The following is a 13,584-nucleotide window of genomic DNA, read 5'->3' as shown; positions in this document are numbered from 1 at the left end:
AGAAATATCTACCGAAAAAAATACCTGCATCAATATTTGTCCTGTCAAATCTAATTACTTTTGTCTTGATCATTGTACCGGGTCACTCTCAGCTTTGCAAACACTAATTGAAAGCACAGGCATACCAACAGCATTTTTAAAGAGCTTCTAGGAGAATCTCCCATTTGCACATATGTATAAGATTAATTTTCCCCAGAGCTGACCAATTTCAGGATCAACAGTCCTAATCCCAAGGAGCAATCATAAATGAAATTCCCTAAAATTGGTTTTGAATGTCAAGACCCAGCAAGGGAAACTGTATTTTGAAAGTACAATTCAAATGTCTCAATGGCTTAATCCCAAATGAAATAAATCAACCACTAATAATTAGACATTTCTGATTCACGATGTGGCCCAGCCGTGGGAGAGTTGACAGCAGCAGGGTTGAGTTGACCAGGGAGTGAAGAGTGGGGCTGGAAGGCTGGGTCTTGAAACTCACCCGTGCACTGGAAGGAACTACTTTAGATCAGAATGGCGACTGGACCCTTGCAGTGGGGAGTCGGGGAGATCCGGCGAAGATGACAGCACACTCATGCTGGATACCTTCCTGAGCATTCCACTTGTGTTAATGAACTCACACAGGAATCCAGTGAAGGAGGTAGTTTTACTAAACCCATTACAAATATAAAAAGTGATACACAAGGAAGGGAAATAGCTTGCCTGAGGTTATCCCTCTAAGTGGCTTATAACAGAAAATTCTGTGGCTTAACAAGGACATATAGCTTAGCTGCAATGCCCACCCCCTGAACCACTGAGCTGTGATCCTCTCCACCAGGTAACGAGCTTCTCCTTCAGGCAGAGGGCAGAGGACAGTCACTGCAACTGAGAGAGCAGGCAATATGCTGCCGGACGCATCCACATTCTTCCAGGAAAGTCAAACAGCTTGCACCAGGATCCAGGCCCAGGAGAGGGACAAAGGGAGGAGCCCCATTGGAGCTGGGAGTCTCTTTCTAAACAGCTCATCCCTAACTCCCTGACTTACGTTCCTAAAAGAAAAAAAAAATGTTAAGCATGAGTACCAATTTATATATCTTCATTTACATATTCCTTTTAAATTTGTGTGCATGTACTACTGAATTAATGGGCATCATAAAATATGCATAAAAGGAAAAATTATTCTTTTACACGAAAAACTTACCATAAATTCACTTCAAATAGCATTGACTTGTACTAGCACTAGAAATGTGTATCCCTGACCAAAAATATATTTTTAAAACAATTTGGGTCTAGCTTTTATTTTGACATTTATCAGAATTTCTTGATGTAGAACTCAGTTTTTCTAGAATTCTTCCCTGATTGTTTCAGAGTATTTATCCACATATGGATGATTACTTGAAAAAAAAAAAAAAAAAAACCAATGCAAGACGTTTGGTGTATTGTATAATCCTGAAACTGTATGTTAAAACAAAGACAAAGTAGAGAGCCTTTAAAAAGCCTGCAGCAATACAGGGAAAAAAAAAAAAAGGTCACCCAACAAGAATAATTTTCTCTAGAACAATTCCTTTAAGTCCCAGAAACAAAGCCAAAATGTCAATCCATTCTTTTTAACATTTTTCACAGCAAAACAACAGCCAATGTACAAAATAAAGCATTGGAGTTCAAGCAATCTAAGCTACTGCCGGTGACAGAGCATGTCTCATTCAGAGCAAAGATATATTTTTCTGATCGCAGCAGTAACTCTCACATACAAAAAGAAAAATTAAATTACATTAAAAGAAAGCATTTCGGCCATCCTGACTGGAGCCCTCTGACAGGTCCTCGCATTCCATCAGCTAATTATATGCTGTGTGGCCAAGCCAGCTGCCTCTTGAAACCGAATCTAATGGAAAGAGGAGGAGCTTAGCAAAGCAGCTTAAACATCTCACCTGAAAAGCTCATTTAAAACCAGGATGCGTGTCAGTCATGTTTCAGGTTTCCCTCCGTCCTGCGCAGTAGAGATTAGTCCTTCAGGTTGCACTTGTGTGGTCATCCCTTGAGATTTCCCTGAAGCTCTGGAAAAGCTAAAGGTTATTTGCAGCAGAGCCATTGGAGCCTGAACCCACGTATCCTTTTCCTGCAAAAATCTCAACCTGACAGAAACTGTAAAATGAGACTCCTGACTTCCATATTAAGGGAACAATGTTGAATTGGCTGATAAGCTTGATAGTAGTTGGGTTGGAAAGGGGTTGACCCAAGACTGTAGCAACCAAGGCTGTAGTCTGCTGCTCAAAGCCACCACCCCTTCCGTTGGATTGTTTTGGGTTTGGGTTTGGGTTTGGTTATTTTTTTCTTTTGAAATCTTGGGTTAGAGCTGGGCAGCGTATTGCAATTTGTCTTTGATGTGATAAGTTTGGCAATGGAACATTACCTAAGAAGTAAAAAAAAAAAAAATTAAATTAAAATTTTTAAAAATCTGTGAGAGTTATCTTATAAAGGCTTTAAATCATCAGATATCTAAGGTGGATTATTCATCGCCTTACATGCCTTACAGTGACTCCTTCTCCAGGCTCTTCAAGATTCTTCCTCGTGGTTGAGGTAGACAGTGTCTGCCACAGCCCTTTAAAATCTCCATTTTATAAAATACCTGCATTCCTACTCTACAGCTGTGAAGATCGTGACCACAAATGTCCTCCCCAAGTGGCATCACACTATAATAGGTCACTGAGGACATTTTGTTCTTCTGGATACTCCTTGGGCCCACCTATATATGAATGTGCAGTGGTCGTCTCTTCCGATATGTCCTTGCTAAGCAACAGAATTTTCATGAGAACATTCTGACCCTCCCCTTGTCTTAGAAGATGTCAAGGTACTTATTCAAGGTACTAGTTAGAAAATGTGACCTTCAAATCACTGCTGCTTAGTGCTTAGCAGAAGCTCAATTGAGAGAAGACCTATTGGGTTTGGGCTGACGGCCATGCAATTCACACACTGCCCTTGAAAAACATTGGTCGCCTGGCAGCCGTAACTTCTTAAAAATATTAATATTTGAACCTCATCTAGAACTTAGTGCGATATGGGTGCTCTGAGGATACAAGGAGGCCATTGAGGATGGATGGAATGGGGTAAGCAGCAATGAGAAGAATAGAAGGAAACAGGAGAGGGGTTTGGGAATGGGGAAAAGACACCCAGATTATGTAGGGTGTGGTGGGTCATGGCAAGGGCCTGGCTTTTGCTCAGAGGGAAGTGACATGATATGACATGCATTATAAAATGATCACTCTAGCCAAATTATCTCCTCTTTCCATTGCATCACTTAAAATAAACCCAAAACTCAAAACAGGGGACAATTTCCAAGCTATTACTCAAATGTCTGATGGAAAGAAAGCTAAGATCCTAAATGCCAGGACCTCCCCTGTGTCATCTCCCTAGATTCCAGAAAGACATATTTCAGACAAGTTTTTTGCAGTCCTCCTTCACTTGGGCATGTCCAAAAGTCATTCCCAGAAATTCTAATTGAATGGTTTGTGCAGAATATAAGCAGCTGTGTGGTCTGGCTTCCAGGACAATCCTAACCTGCATAGAGAAATAGCCACTCCAGAGACTGGCAAAAAACAGCTGACAGTGGGCAAGTGCTTTTATTTTTTTCCCTTTGTGCACACTGTGGCTGTGCTGTCCAGGGTGGCGGCCACTAGCTACATGTGGCTATTGAGCACTTGAACTAGGACTGGTTCGAAAAGAGATATGCCATCAGCATAAACCGCTCAGTGGATTTTGAAGACTTAGGGTGAAAAAATAGATGTAAAATGTCTCAATAGTTTCTATATAGATTACATGTTGAAAGAATAATATTTTGGATATACTAAATTAAATATAGTATGTTATGAGAATTAATTCAGTTTTTTTTACTTTTTTAATATAGCTATAAGAGAATTTAAAACTACAAGTGTGGCTCACACTCTATTTCTATTGGACAGTGCTGACCTGGCGCTTTTCAAAGACTCCTGTTGCATTGGAACCATAGCTCTCTGTCTCCCAAACTTTCAGAACACACCTAACATGGTACCACTCTCCAGAGTAATATTTTTTTTTAAGAAAAACTAAATTGCTTTTTTAGATCTTTCTTCCAGGTAAAGTCTGAGTAGAAAGCATTAAAAGACGGCACAGCATAGTAGTTAATAGTAAGAATTTGCTAGATGTGTAAACGTAGGCAAGTTACTTACCTTCTCCGAGTTTCTGTTCCCTTCCTGTAAAAATCTCAATAACATACACCTCGAGATGTCGGAAAGCTAAATAACATAGCTCCTAACTCTCCGTGAGTGGTAAACCCTGTTATAATTGGCGTTGAGCTTTAGAGAAAGTGGGGAGGTGCCCTGGGCTCAGGTGATGTGATTCTGTGTAAGCAGTGATACCCCAATTCCCACATCAACAGGGGTGCAGAAACCCACCATCTTCCTAACCACCCCTGAGCTGTCTTCACGTTGTACCTCGAAATGTCCGAATTCTATTCAAACATCAGAATAAAAAAACAAGTACAAAGTGACTATTGTCCGGAAAGAGTATTTTGGATGATTGGATTGGGTTGCCTTGTGCTTTCACTAAATATCACGACTAAAGAGAACAGTTTTTGACAGTTCTTTGCTACGACAGTGAGACAGAGACAGCCCAAAGTCTTAAAACACCTACTGCTCCAGTTAACCTGAATGCTTGTGAGGGTTTGCTTTTCTCACGGTTTATGTCTTCCTGCGTTATGGTCCCATAACCATCATCTATTAATAGTCATCAGCCTCGAAAGTTTAATTTTCATGCCATTTCTTCCAACTGCCAAATGCAACAATCTTTTTTTTTTTTTTGACCTTCTGACTGAATTCATTAAAACAGTTTGTCTTCAGATATTTTCTTTTTTTCATTGACATGGAAAGACTCACATGGTTGGTTCCTCTAATTTTCAGGAGGCAACCAGTTAAGCTGAAGCTGGTTTCACATGCAGCTAGGCTCCCTCCTCTCCTCCAGCAGGCCAGCTCCAATTAGAATGAAATCAGGAATGGGCGGGCAGCGCGTGTTTGGAAACACCATCCATGGTCACCGTGATTTCTAAACTCAGAGGCACCGTTAGAACAGGGCTATGTTTGTAAGCATTCCATTAGAGTGGGGACGATTGAAAAATGAAAAATGAGAATGAAATGATTATTTCGTGTCTTCCCCCAAACTATGGAACAGAAGAGATGGCGATAGGGAGAGAAACATAATAGTTTTAAAAAGTGATATATGCGGATCTTGAGCTATGCTCCTGGAGGAGAATGTTACAAGCAGAGAAAGCAAATGAGTACATTGGGAATAGGGACAATCTTACCTCCTGAGCCACAGTCCTCTACACCAGGCACAAATACCAGAAACCCGTGTCCTCAGACTGTCTTTCTTTGAACAATTGGCCAGGGTGCTGGATGTAGCATAGTCTTTTAGAGAATCCTTGACCTTGAGGAGTCACGGAAATTCACATGCAGTGATCCCTCCCCTGCATGACCCCTGTCCCTCTACCTGGGGTCACGTTTGCAGTTCCATGCGTGTCAAAACAAGTCATGAACAAACAGGCAAACTGGGTCTCAGCACATCAAACGCAACACATGGGTCTTTCTGGAGACCCGTTCTTAGGTGCTCCTCACTTGAAAGTGTTGTTTTCACTGAAGTAGAAGGAAAAGAGGCCCCAGCAAACACCCTAGAAGGTTCATTTCCCCTGACAGATTACAAGCATAAATGTGAAGATTTCAAGAGCATCCTCGCCGTAAAGTGGGCACAGAGTTCAGTCATTCAAGGCCGTGTGGAGTAATTCAGTGAAAAGGTACCAAATTCATTCTTTTTCTTCTTCTCCTTCTTCTTCTAATTTTTACTTCTTTCTCTTTTCGTCCTTCTTCTGCCAAAAAGCAAAGTATGAATAATTTTTTATGATAATCTCATTCTCAGGAATTCTGGATAATTCATACTCCCAGACTTATTTTTGCCAAGGTGTACTGATAGCTAATTATTTCTTGGTTTCTTTGAGGTGAATCTTTGCTTTTTACCCCCTGTTTTATCTTCTTTGAAGAAACTACCCTAGAAAGTTATGGATGGTAATAGAAATATATTACCAGCATGTCTTTTGTTTTCTTCCAGGGGAGGTGGTTGGGGCTCTCACTCTGGAAAAAATAGGAAGATGGCCAAAATAGTCCATAATACCATCAATTCATTCATTAATTCAATGAGTATACATTAAATACCTAGTAAACTGCAGGAAATCTGCTGGACTCTGGAGACACAAAATCAATAAAATATAGTGTTTGCCTTCAAGGAACTCTTGGCCTTTGGTATATGCATATGCAAACTCCCAATTGTAGTTTAAGCTTTTGGAATTACTATATTTTGAATTTGTTTCACAAAAGAATGAATGTTTAAATCTAGTTCTCACAGCAACAAGTAATAACCAGTGGGGGAAAAGAAAAGAAAAAAGGCAGGTGGGTGGTTACTGCCAAACCAGAGAGGCAACTCAGTGCAGAGGGAGGAAGGTGGATGGCCTTTAGCTCGCCCACTTCCTGGACTCTGTATGACATCACAAATACTGTATGATATCACTAAGCATCTTTTTTTTTTTTTCTCAAAAAGCATGGCATCATCTACTTTCTTAACATCCAAAAACCCTGTGAGGCCTCAAGTAACTTTATGGGGATATAACCTAGTTCTTGAGTCGCATAAAGTAAAATGCAATTAGCTCCAGTACTTCATATATTCTTTCCCCATTCAAGAAAGCAACCCCAGATGAGTTTTTTTAAATTACTCTGTTTATTTAATGTAATTACTCACATGAGTCCACCTTCCACTTGATGAGTGGCACTCCAACTATGATGGTCAACCCACATTAAAGCCACCTGTACAGTGTGGCATAGTCTCCAAAGAGGCAGCACATTTGAGGATGATCTGTGTTGATTGAAGGAACAGGTCAGAGCTAGATTAGAACATGTCCATGCATCTCAAGGTTTACTTAACCCACTGGATAAAGGAGTCACGTGGACAAAATGGGTAAGATAAGTAGCAATAATAAGCAAAGTCATAATCTGTGGTGCCATCTACCTTTCTTGGTCAAGGAAAATAACTTATGTCAAAAGATATGTACTATTGGGGTGTCTCAGTGGCTCAGTCAGTTAAGTATCTGCCTTTGACTCAGGTCAAGATCCTGGGATCCTAGGATCTGGCCTCAGTGGGTTCCATACTCAGTGGTGGGGTCTGCTTTTCCCTCCCCATCTACTCCTCACCCCCATTCATTCTCTCTCTCTCTCTCCCTCTTTCAAATAAATAAATAAATAAATAAATAAATAAATAAATAAATAAATAAATAAATCTTTTTTAAAAGGTTATATCCCTTTTTTATTGCAATGTTTAGCAAATGGAAATGGCTCTGAATTTTAGGAACTACATGTCAATGTCTCAAATCCATGATTTGTTGTTGTTGTTGTTGCTGCTGTTGTTTACTCAATAGAAATCACCTTAATATAACAAAAGTTTATCATAAGTAATTGGGCTGATTGTTCTTTTCGATTAACCTGTTAGCTGGTAGAAAAAATAGAATTTTATCACTTAAGGAGTCAATTGTGTTTTTATGTTTGTGAGTAGTAAACAATCAGTGGTTACTTGGTAACTAATTTCCTTTTAAAATTTCCAAAGAAGAAAACTGGCAAACAAATCTTTTGTAGAATTCTGTGAAAACAGCTAGAACTTGCTTAAGTGTGGCTGGCAGAGAGGAAAGAGCATAGACTCTGAAGTCCAGAAAATCTGTATTTGACTGTCCCCTCCTGATTAGTGGGATAACTCTGGGCAAATTATTCCCCTAAGCCTCAGTTCCCTTATCTGTAAAAATAGGGATGATAACATCTATGTCGAAAGTGTTGCTGTTGAATAATTTATTAAATAGGATAATATATGAAAATTGCGTATTGTGACTGACACATAGCAGGAACCCCAGAGAAGCTCATTTCCTTATGGCGTGTAAATATGTATCTGGCTCAAGTCAAAAGTGCACTCACTGAATCAACAAACTTTCCGTGAGTGCCTCTCCCTATTAGATCCTGGGGCTACCAGGATCACATAAGGGAATGAAAAGCAGCACTTGTCCTCAAGAGCCCTCAGAGTCCAGAATTCTATTTGGCTTGTCAAATCAGCGGAGCAAGCAAGAAAATTTGGGACATTTAGTGTTAAGTGAAGGACAAAGAAGAGACAACTTGCTACTTATCAACAGAATGAAGCGAAACCGCCTAGTATCTTGCAAAAGGCATAAAATATGTAATTAAATAATTTTATAAATAAATAACCAAGCAAACAATGTGATTCCTAAAGGCAAGGGCTTCGTAACGGACTCTGAAGTTAGCAGAGCAGAGGTGAAATGAAACGGGTGACTGGGTGACAACTTTATCCACTAATGCTCATCAAGCAAGTGACCAGTGTGGCCAAATAAGTTCCAGCTTACTAAGCCAATAAAAAGAAGAAAAAGCAGTCAAGGGGCAGCCTGGGTGGCTCAGTCAGTTAAGTGTCTGCCTTTGGCTCAGGTCACAATCCCAGGATCATGGGCTCTAGCCCCGCATCAGGCTCCCTGCTCAGCGGGGAGCTTGATTCTCCCTTTGTCTCTACCTGCCACTCCCCCTGCTTGTGCTGGCTCTCTCCCTCTGTCAAATAAATAAATAAAATCTTTAACAAAAAAAAAAAGGAAAAGAAATAAAAATTAAGACCATCTGTTCAGTTGTAAATCAATCGGTGCTTTTAGATGTATTATTCTAAATGGATCTTATAACACTTTGATTAATGAACTGTTGTTGTAATTAATGACAATGGCTAAGTTGATGGAATGCCACCGCTCTCAAGAAGCCCACTTTACAAAGGGAATGAAACCGAGAAATGTCAACTGAGAAAGGTCAGGGCGAACCAACCAGATGAATATAGTGTTGGTATTAAAAAACAAAATTCAAATTCAGTTGAGCTCAATTCAATAAATATTCATTGTGTTTCTGCTGAAGGCCAAGGGCCTGGCTAAGGTTACTCTTACCCTCAGAAGCCCACATTTTAGTGAACTGCCAGATGCATAAACAAGGCTTTCAATTTCCAACCACCTCGCCCCTCTCTCTCCTCCTCCCTTTCCAGTATGAAAGAGGTGGGCCCGCTATGCTGGGCTGCTGCTTTTAAGAAAAAACTTTCTACATAGAAATATATATATGCACGTGTCTACATGTAGCCTCACAGTGGCTTTCAAAATGATGTGTGTGCATACAAATATGTGTGTCTGGGTATATATTTTTCCAGAAATGGGAACATCATGGGATAATAGGATTATGTTAATGTTTATTTCCTCACTTCAGCTTGCTTTTAAACAGTTCAGGCAAATTGAACATCAATAAAAAATAAATTAAATAAATAAATAAATAGTTCAGGAATTAGTATATAGTATACACTATCTATACTTCATATATACGTGAAGAAGCCTATATATCTATATATATATAAACACACAAAAATTATGGTGAAGAAGCATATACATATATATATGCATATATATATAAACACAGAGAGAGCAATATAGTGAAATGTTAAAAGAGAATCTGGATATGGAGGATATGGTTCTTGGTGCTAGACTTGCCACTCTTCTGTAAATCTGAAATGCTTTCAAAGTGGACTGCTCTCCCAAAACTTTTAAGGTGAAGTGACTCGAGACCCTCTGTAGCCTCTGTCCTGCCCTCTTTCCCAGCAGCAGGTCCTGGGCACCTGTCACCCCACATTTCACACCAAGTTCTACCCAACAACCTACAGCAGCAGCTCTCCGTCCCGGCCGCCCACTGCAGAAATCCGAGAAAACAGTGAAATATGCCAACAGGCTGACCTTTTCCCAGACTGGTTAAATCAGTTTTTCTGAGAGTTTGCCTTAGGTATTAAAAAAATAATAATTAATTAATTTAAAAAAAAAAAAAAGCACAGCCGAGGTCGAGAAGCTCTGACGTCATTTCTGGAACACCCACTCTCCCTTGCCTTTGTTCACACTTCTCCCCACACTGCGAATGCCCTAGCCGCCCTGCGCATCCTGCAAAGTCATATTTGCTGTCCCCTCCCTCATGAAGGAGACGAGACCTCCCCACAGGAAGAGGCGATCTCTCTCTCCTCTTGCTATTTCTTTCTACTCTGTTGTTCTGGATCTCGCCCTGTATCCCAATGATGTGTTTATGTCCCAACCAACTGCCAGCTTCTTTAGAGAAAAGTCCCCGTCGTGTTTGCTTTTGTTATCAGCACGGGCCTGGCCATGGAGTGAGATTCCAAGACATGTTGACTAAATTAAAAGCAAACGAGGTTACACTTGTTTGTATAACTAAAGTCAGAAGAGAGCCAGGAGGGCACCGGAGGAGGAGCCTTTGCTACAGGTGACACTTAGGGAAGGAGGTGGCGCTGACACCTGCCGGGGACGTGTGAATAGGGACGAGAATGGAAGGGCGGACAGCCGGCTGGGAAGGAGGTACAAGTGCCACAAGCAAGTAAGGCAGCCTGGCCGGACCAGAGGCAGAGGATGCAGGCACTGGGAGATGCGGCTGAGCAAGAAGCAGGTCCAGGTACTCAGGGTGAAGTGGAGACAGCATCTAGCACCGAGCCAACGCACACTGAGCATCTCAGTGTATCATTTCTGAGTTAATTAAGTTGTATTATTTTTCCTTACATTTCTTTTTTTTTTTAAGATTTTATTTATTTATTCATGAGACACAGAGAGAGGGGCAGAGACAGAAGCAGGCCCCATGCAGGGAGCCCGACATGGGACTCGGTGCTGGGACCCCAGGATCACGCCCTGAGCCCAAGGCAGGCGCTCAACTGCTGAGCCCCCCAGGGATCCCTCCTTAAACTTCTGATGGTCAAGTCACGATATCTGATTGAAAGCACTAGCCATCTCCTCCAGAAAGAGGCATACACATTGTGCCTGCATTTTCAGAAGATTTGCAGATTCCCTGAACTATATCTAGTGACCACCTCCCCCCACCACACACACACACACACACACACACATGCCCAGTGATATTCTAAATTTTAAGAAAAAGGACGAAATTTCAGTTTAGAGGTGACGCACTCTCCTCTCACACCAATCCGTGCACCAAACTGCAACCAGAACGATCTTTTAAAATCACAAATCAGATCATGTCACCTCTGCTTGAAACCCTCCAGAGTTATCTTTTACTTGTTATGCACACACAAAAGAAAAATCCTCAAGATGCCACTGTCTTTCTGGACTCACTTCCTGTCATTCTCTGCTGAATTTTCCCCTTCCTACCTTTTTGGCCTTCCTTGCATTGGCCCTCAACACCCCCTCTTTCCCCAGGGCCTTTGCATTATGCTCTTTCTCCATTTTAGGATGCTTGCTCTGTCCCCAGTACCACTTACCTGATGCTTCTTCAATGATTGACTTCAATATCATTTACTCCTTGCTAAGCCTCTCATAGCTTCCTGGATTGCAGAAGGCACTTAATAAATACTTTAAAGGATGTATTTCCTAGCCAGAGGAAGATGTAGGTTCGGGGGCGGGGAGGATTTCTCTAAGATGGGAATGATTTAAGCCCACAGCGATTAAATGACCTGCCACACACCAGGGCCATAGAGCTGGTTGGTGGCAAAGCCAGGACTAAAGCTACCTTCGGTTTCCTGCCCTCCACACACACATTAATCCCTGACTGCCTGTGTCAGATGGAGCTCATTGCAATGGAGTCCTCTCTCTAGAGCAACTTCTAACCCGTCCACCACCATATTTTCCAGGGATGCTTGTTAACCGCATCAGGAGCACCCTGGAAATTCTGGATGCAAACTATCTTCCCACTTAAGACTCAAGCAAAGGTGTTCAGTGCTGTTGGCTCTTTAGTTCCAAGCAAGGAGGCCCCCTGACTCCTACACAGTCAATCCATAGATCATATACCTCATTGATGTGTTCAAATAATACACTTTACCCTTGTCTCTCATGGGCAGCGCATGCCATTCAGGCTAAAACTTCAGAGATTTTCCCTTTGGTATTTTTTCGCTCTCGTGCAGTTTCAGACGCTTGAAGCTTATTACGTAGAACCTGACCTGCAAGTAACCTGGCCTTCAGAGAGAAGGGTGGGGAAGCGGTTACAAAAGACATGTACTCACCTGGGGAACCAGAGCAGGCCAAGGTGTACATTGACCCATCCTGGTCCAATGTTGTTAGTCCGAAACGATTATAGTCAATTGAAGAAAACATCAAACAAACTGAATAAAAAATTCAGGAGGGAAATTCAAAGAGGCACATTTGGAGAGAAAAAGCAGATTTTGCCAGTGTAAGGCCAGGAGAGGAACTGGTTGTAGTTCAGGCCGGCAGGGCCTTGGGAGTTCAACAGAAAACAAGTTAAAGCAGCGCCGGGCCTAATGCAGAAGCAGGACGTGTGCCGGGGGGTGCAGGCTGAGGTTTGCAGGATCAAGGGTCCACGGAATTTATTTAGCTTTTTCACTAGATGATGGATTAAAAAGTCAGCAATGGGAATGATCATTCTGGACAGTGGAAGCCCTTGGTGAAAAAGCTTCATGATCCTGAGACTGGGGTTCAGGTCTCCGCTTCCTGTAGTACAGTGTCTGCTCTGTGGCAGTTCTTCTTGGATTTTATAGAACTTCTTATAAAGTACAGAGCTTTTGGGGTCCGGGGTCCGGGGTCCGGGGTTCCGGGACTAGGCCAAAGAGAGCTGTGGAAGGCCGGAGGGAGTAAACGGATATTACAAAGTTTGTTTACAGCAGAAGGGGCCTTTTCTTATGGATTGAATGTGTGTGTCCACCTGCCCCCCCCCGAATTCCTGCATGGAACCCTTAACCCCCAAAATGACAATTTTTAGAGCTAGGGCTTTTGGAGGTAGTTAGGTTTAGATGAGGTCATGAGGGTGGGGCCCCCATGATGGGATTAGTGCCCTTGTGAGAAAAGGAAGAGACCGGAGATCTAGTTCCCTCTCCCTCCTTCTCTATCTTTTTCTCTCTCTCCCTCATCTCCCTCTTCTCTCCTCCTCCCTCTCTCTCTCCCCCTCTCTCTCTGCTACATAAGCACATAGGGAGTACACATCTGTCTGCAACCCAGGAAGAGAGCCCACCCAAAAAAAATCAGCTCGCACCCCAATATTAGACTGAGAGCTTTCGGTATTGCGAAAAGAGACTTCTTTTTTTTCGAGCCACCCAGTTATGGTCAATAAATGTGGTTTACTTGAATGTCTGGGCCATTGACCAAGTGAGGTCATGTGCCAGAAGCAGTTGACACAGGCTGGGAGATCTTCTGTGAACATCTCCTCTCAGCTCCATATTTACTAATGTGTTGGTGGCTTGGCATCAGCCATGGCAGGAGTGTTTACACCCTGGGAATTGGTGAGCTCTCTAAATCAGGGCTCCCCTACACGCAGACCCAGCTATTTAACACTTGCCAGCATACCACCGGCATATCTAGACGAGACACTTGTGTGAGAAGGGTTTCTTGCAGTTCTCGTGTTCAGAATCAACCTTTTTCTGTTGTGGTTTCTATGTTGATCACTAATACAGGATGACACTCTTTGGTTCTCTTTCATTACCATCCAGAGTTATTCAGCATTTATGGGCTCTCCT

General features: G+C 42.0%; 1 protein-coding gene and 1 long non-coding RNA gene across 2 annotated transcripts in view; one reads left to right on the top strand and one right to left on the bottom strand.

Annotated features, from left to right (window-relative positions):
- The window catches only part of CNTNAP2 (contactin associated protein 2), a 2,034,882-nt gene that overhangs the window by 1,850,572 nt on the left and 170,726 nt on the right, over nucleotides 1-13,584 (top strand). The gene's annotated exons all lie outside the window — the stretch shown is intronic.
- On the bottom strand, nucleotides 630-6,475 carry LOC111090208. The gene is made up of 4 exons (XR_005371184.1): nucleotides 5,309-6,475; nucleotides 4,884-5,049; nucleotides 1,905-2,386; nucleotides 630-1,025 (listed from the first exon to the last, which is right to left on the bottom strand). It is a non-coding gene; the product is annotated as an uncharacterized LOC111090208 (long non-coding RNA).

This window comes from Canis lupus, chromosome 16, assembly GCF_011100685.1.
Source record: "Canis lupus familiaris isolate Mischka breed German Shepherd chromosome 16, alternate assembly UU_Cfam_GSD_1.0, whole genome shotgun sequence".
In the NCBI taxonomy this organism is placed as follows: domain Eukaryota; kingdom Metazoa; phylum Chordata; class Mammalia; order Carnivora; family Canidae; genus Canis; species Canis lupus.
This window is presented reverse-complemented; position numbering and strand designations above follow the sequence as displayed.